Source organism: Pogona vitticeps, chromosome 2 (assembly GCF_051106095.1).
Source record: "Pogona vitticeps strain Pit_001003342236 chromosome 2, PviZW2.1, whole genome shotgun sequence".
Lineage (NCBI taxonomy): Eukaryota > Metazoa > Chordata > Lepidosauria > Squamata > Agamidae > Pogona > Pogona vitticeps.
In genome coordinates this window covers 126,716,117-126,722,029 of record NC_135784.1, presented here as the reverse complement: position 1 = coordinate 126,722,029, position 5,913 = coordinate 126,716,117, and the positions used below count along the sequence as shown (strand labels likewise).

The 5,913-nt window shown below is 47.4% G+C and overlaps 1 protein-coding gene across 7 annotated transcripts in view; it reads left to right on the top strand.

Annotated features, from left to right (window-relative positions):
- Window positions 1–5,913, top strand: part of PIK3R6 (phosphoinositide-3-kinase regulatory subunit 6) — a 42,200-nt gene that overhangs the window by 473 nt on the left and 35,814 nt on the right. For 2 of the 7 annotated variants that reach the window (XR_012083771.2, XR_012083770.2), the window contains exon 1: window positions 108–302. The exons of 1 other annotated variant lie outside the window; for it this stretch is intronic. The gene's annotated coding sequence lies outside the window, so the exon portion shown is untranslated. Of the gene's footprint in view, window positions 1–107; window positions 303–409; window positions 806–5,913 lie in introns of those variants that run through there. 4 more of the 7 variants (XM_072990387.2, XM_072990386.2, XM_072990388.2 and 1 more) reach the window with 3 other exon arrangements.

The window sequence follows — 5,913 nt, the reverse complement described above, 5'->3', positions numbered from 1 at the left end:
TCCAACCGTCCCGCGGCGGCGCCGGGAAAGAGGCGAGCAGGCGGGCCGGGCCGGGCGAGCGCCCCCCTCGTCTCCGGAGGAAAGAGGAAGTGCCTTCCGGTGCCTTGCCGCTGGGCGCCAGGAGGAGGGAGACGGTCGCGGCCGGCCGGCAGGCTCGGCGTCTGAAGGGCGCGCTCGGCCAACGGGAGGGCGGGGAAGCCGGCCAGGAGCCGCCGGCGAGGCGGACGGGCCCTCGGCAAGCCGGGTGGGTCGCTGGAGCGGCCGTGACGCCGGAGGGACGGAGGGACCCGCAACTCTCGGCGGTAAGCGACCCTTTCCCGAGGCGACCCCGGTAGCCCGGGGCTCGGATCGGGGGGCGCGGGCGGGGGGGGGGGAGAGGCTTTCCTTCTGGCCCTTGGGAAGCCTTGCCCCCCCCCACCTGTTGAGCCCAGAAGGGCGCCGGCGGGGACTGCTGTGTGTGGGGAGATGCCCAGACGGCCGTCGGGCTGGACTTTATCGGCGGCTTCCGAGGAGCTGGTGCCGAAAGGTGCGCTCGGCTGCGGCGGGCGGCAAAGAGTCCCGGTGGCCCCGGTGAAGGGAGCCCGCTCTCCGTCGGCATCAGCTTCGTCGGCTGGGTGGAGCTGAGCCTCCGGAGAGATTTCCCGGTGCCCCTGAAGCCGCGGGCTGCCGTCCACTGAAAAAGATGCCAAGATCGTCTTTTGCCTTTCATCTTAAAAGTACCCAAGGACTCTGATGTTTTTGATGCACAGATTTACGGGGCTGCCTCCGGGAAGGGGGAAGAGAGAGAGAGAGAGACAACTCTTAAGTAAGAATTCAGAAAATCTTGTCCGGAATCTTGCTCTTCTTGGAGGCGGGGAATTACTTGGTAGAGAACCATCATGCCAAATTTTGTGTGTGTATGTAGTGTGTGTGTGTGTGTAATGAGTGACCTGATGAGGCCTTGGGGAGGGGGCACAGGGAGAAAGCAACCTCACTATCTCTGCCAGGCAACGCCTTGGGAAGGAAACGATCCCAACAGGATATCTATGTTTCCTTTTTCTAAGCCGGTTAGAAGTGCAGCTGAGAGAGGCGTTCCCCCCCCCATGTGTGTGTGTGTGTGTGTGTGTGTGTGTGTGTGTGTGTGTGTAGGTGTAGGTGTGTAGGTGTAGGTGTGTGTGTGTAGGTGTGTGTGTGTGTAGGTGTAGGTAGGGGAGATCCGTGCAGGAGATACCCCAGCAAAACAACTGGGAAGAGAAAAGCACAGGGAGCTATGCCCGGATGCTGTGCAATAGATGTTCCCAAATATGGGGCAGTGAGAAGGGAGCAGGGGCAGGCTGTAGGGCCATGGACGTTCCTGAAGAGTGGGCACTGGCAGCACCTATGCCCCCTCCAAGGGCAAGGACGAGCTGTCTCTTCTTGATCTGCCTGTTCAGTTTTGTTGGCAAGGGCCTTTGTTCTTTCCATCTGACCCTACTGTCTGAAACAGGAAAAAAACTGGAAGAGAGGGGTGAGGAGAGCGGTGACTGCCTTTGGGAGCAAGTCTTTCCAATACTTTTGCAACAGGGAGCTTGTGTTACAGCAGTTTTATCCCTAGGCACATTTATTGGAAAGATGCCCTCTAACAGGCATGCCCACATGGCAGCTGCATGTTCAAAGCTATTTATAGGTCCTTAAGGATTCCCCCCCCCCAAAAAAAATGCATGTCAGCCTCTGATTCCTCACAGTATGTAGAGATGGTATGACAGTTCTATCTGTGGTGCTTGATGGTGATGGTTGATACAACACTGGTGATGAGCAAGATCTTCTACTGCCCTTATGAGTAGAAAGTTGGCTGAAGAGCTCAGTGGTTTAGATATCTTAACCAGAGATTAGAAGTTCAATTCCGTGCTGTGCCTCTTGCAAGTAGAGCTAGTCTGTGTGGCCTTGGGCAAGCTGCACAGTCCGGAGGCAACCCCCCCCCCCCCACTAGAAGAATGGTAAACCACTTCTGAGTATTCTCTACCTAGAAAACCCCCCAAAAAGGGTAGCCATAAGTCAGAATTGATTTGACAGCATATGGTTTGAGAGCAGAAGCCTGGTTTAGGGTGCCAAGGGCTGGCAGAATAGAACATACAGATGTGCAAAATGGCTCTTGATGCTGCCAGCCAGCCTCAAGAGCCATTCATATGTGGAGTTCATGAAGCCAAACCTGATTCTGAACATGGGCAGCACTTCCTACCAATGTATGTATTCACATGCTGCATGCACACACATACACATACTGTATGTACATGCACTGTGCACACACTGAGGAGGAAGATGACAATGTAGACTTTCTTGGTCCCTCTGCATTTCCCTCTCCCTGGGCTGGAGGAAAGGCAGGAGGGGTAAAAAGATTGGCACGGGTTTACTGTCCTCTTGGACTGCGCAGTGTTTGAATGCAAATGGTTTACAAGACTGAAAAATATCCAGGCTTATCAGCTTTACAGTTAAGTTCAAGGGGGAAAGGCTTCTGAGGCATCATGACATGACTTTGGGCTAGTGTGGATTCCCGTTGCACTGTCATGGCTTCTTGTAAACTCATTGTGGGATGGTTGCACTTATCCTTAGAAGTGGCTGGTTAGAGGGCTGAGGCTCTGTATAATAGTGACAAGTGTTCCTACACCATCAAAGCTGGAAGAGTGGGTCCAGCGGAAATGTCATGGGGCCACATGATTCCCTGATAGAAATATCTAGGTTCCTGCCCAATTTTGAAGCTGCTCAATAGTGAGTGATAGAAGTACCCCAGAGATATAAATACCTAGAGTGAGCAAAGAGTGAACAGTCTCGAAAGCTGCAGAGTTCAGTGTCTCCTAATTAAGGGAGTAACATGAGGAAATCCGGGACTGTAGAGCACAGCTTTGAACCTGTGTTAGAACCTCTCTGGGGTGTGAAAATATCAAATGCTACATGTTGCATTACTGAAGCAGTTTGTAAAACAAGGTGCTTTTTATCTTTAATTTGGAGAGTGGAGGAACAACATAAGGGGTGAGAGAAAGGGAGGGCATATTGCACCACTATCTTGCCGAGTGTATTGTCTCAATTGTGGCAGCTTTTCTAAGAAATGATCTGGCAATAAGGGCTGGAAATGTTTCCCCTTTGTGTTGTTTTTCTCAAAATTGTCAGTGGAATTAGCGGGGGGGGGGGGAGGAGTTTAAATTTTAATTGGTACAGTAGTTGCTTCCTGAAAACATGCTCTTTTCCTAAAAAGTAATTAAATATGATGTGCTGGAAGAATTTTCTGAAGAATCATTAATATCTAGGAACTGGCTGTCTACACATTCTTCTCCAGCTGGAGAAATAGTTTGTGAAATAGTCTGTAACTTAGATATCTTGACATGATGTGAAAAAGAGAATTAAACTATAAATGCTCCTTGTGACAGATTCTAGATTCTGGGTAGATCTTGCAGTTCCCATGGTGCTCCTCTCCTAGATTGCATTGAATCTAGTACTTGCTGCCACAATCCATTGGGGTCCCTTTAATCTCTTATTTCACCTGCCAGCTTGCTATACTATTAGGTCGACTGCCATGTCAGTGCATTCTTACTTGAATGGTGAGTCCCACTCTAACCAGTAAAACAAGTGCAAGCAAAGTCCAGCTCTACAGTTACAACTGGACTGCAACTCCCATCTCCTTTCACCACTAGCTGTGCTGGCAGGGGATGATGGGAGATATAGTCCAGCAGCTTATGGAGGGGCACACTTTGCCATCTCCTACTGTTGTATTTACTTCCGATTAATGAGGCTGAGCTGTCAGCCTTTGTTTGTGACAACTTTTGGATAAGCTGTTTACTCACCATCTCATCCTAATTAGCACCATTCCTTGTGCAGTGTGCCACTTCATGATGTCTCTCTGGTCTGAGATTGAGAGAAAGAGAGACCGCACGAGAGAGAGAGAAAGTGACTGACATCATAATGCAGACTGAAACAAATGTTGGGCAATCATTGCAATTCATTGCAATCCTGTTGTGCAACTTTACACCACACAGTTTGGATTATGTTATCATGCATGAATGTGTGTGGGGGAATTGAAATTTTCCTCTCCCAGCTACCAGGTTCTAAGGATCTCTACAGACCACTTTCACCCTGGGGAAGACTTTGAGAGATGCAGAAATTTTATTACTTGAAAATTGCTGCTGCAGGTCTAGGACCTTTAGAGCCCCCCCCCATTCCATGGCCCCCAGTCTTCCTCAGGATGAAAAGGGTCATAGAGAACTGCAGAACCTGGGGGGCAATTGGAAACTTTAAATCCCCCCATGGCAGTGTTGATGGTGTCATCCAAGCTGTGCAGCGTTAAGCTGTGCAACAGGATTCTGGCTACTATGTGCAATCAAAATGTTATATCTATATAATCATAAGAAGAAAACACATAGAATGCTAAATTATACCAGGAAGGGTTTCATAAATAGATGTGTCTCAGTAAGTGCCTAAAAATAAAAATGGTCAGAGCATACCTAACCTCGAAGAAGAGGATTTCACACATTGAGCATCTCCATGATAAATGTGTTGCTCTGAACAACCAAGGAGTAGACCTAGGAGCATAGGAGTAGACCTAGTACCACCTCATCAGATGACCTGAATTTTGGGTATCATAAATCTTATTCGTGTCCTAAAGTTTTCCTGCCTGCTAGTGAAAAGTAGCAAAACGGCATAGTCAGGATGACATAAATAATATAATAACATATTTTACATTAATAGCTGTTGGTTTTATGCTGTTCATATTCCCAATGTTGCTCTAAGGAGTAATGGTGGGGGACATGGTTCCTCAGTTCCAGAGTACTACAAATCCCCAGGACAACAGTGTGTGGTTGCTTAATCTGAGAGATGATGACTGGCCCAAAGTCAAATAGTACTACTGTGTGTTGTTGCTTTTTTCACACATGGAATCTGTCCTATTAAAACCTAAGTTAGGATAACCATCTGGCAGCTTTGTCAGTATTAGTATCTCCTTATAATAACTTGGGAAGACCAGGAGTGCCCAAATGACTTCACACCTGAGGAGAAATTTTAGCCTAGGACTCCTCGGTGTGTAGCCCCTTTATGGTATTCCACTATTCTAGTGGAAGACTATGTGGTGATGGAGGTAAAGGAAAGGAGTAGGAATTTACTGCCGTGTTAACACCAGAGTTAAAGCTGGAAGGATGGTGATAAGTATTCACTCTAGCCTTTTGAAAAGGCAGTATTAGGAAGAAACTTGTCCCAGGATAGTAAAAAAAAAAAAAAAGAAAAAAAGAGCTGGCTGAAGGCATACACACAAAGAGGAAAGAAACCGACAAGTTTAAGCACTCGTGGAAACCATATATCCGCACACGTGCCTTACACACTTAAGGCATGTGCAACAATGCTCTAAACAGTTTCCATAACATATGTGTTCAACCTTGTAAGATGCCACACAAGAAGCCACGTGCGTATGTGCACCTTGCTAGAAGCCAATGCATGTAAGAAATAGACATATGCAATAACAGGCATATACATGGAAAGATATAGACCCATTTTTGTCATACACCTGAAGCAAATGCACATACAGTAACTTCTACATTTAACATGCACAATACCCTCCACAAACCTATGCCTGATATTTAAGTGAGCAACCCACAAATCACATCCTTATGACAAAGAGAAACATAACAATTAGGTATAGCAGCAAAGGCCACCAAGGCTCCTGCCTCTGAGGGTCTATGTAATGGTTCTCACATATTGCTCATAATCATAGCAAACCATTCTGTGGCCAGATTCTTTTTGTTTCCATTTTCCTTTCACGTAATTGGGTGCCCACACCCTCTTTTTCTGGAAGTACAATGGAACTATTAGTTTATTTTATCTTGTCTGTTGGAATCATTTTGTTTGTTTGTTCAATTTCTGTATTGCCCCCTTGGCTACAAGGCCACTCTGGACAGTTCACAACATGATAAAACA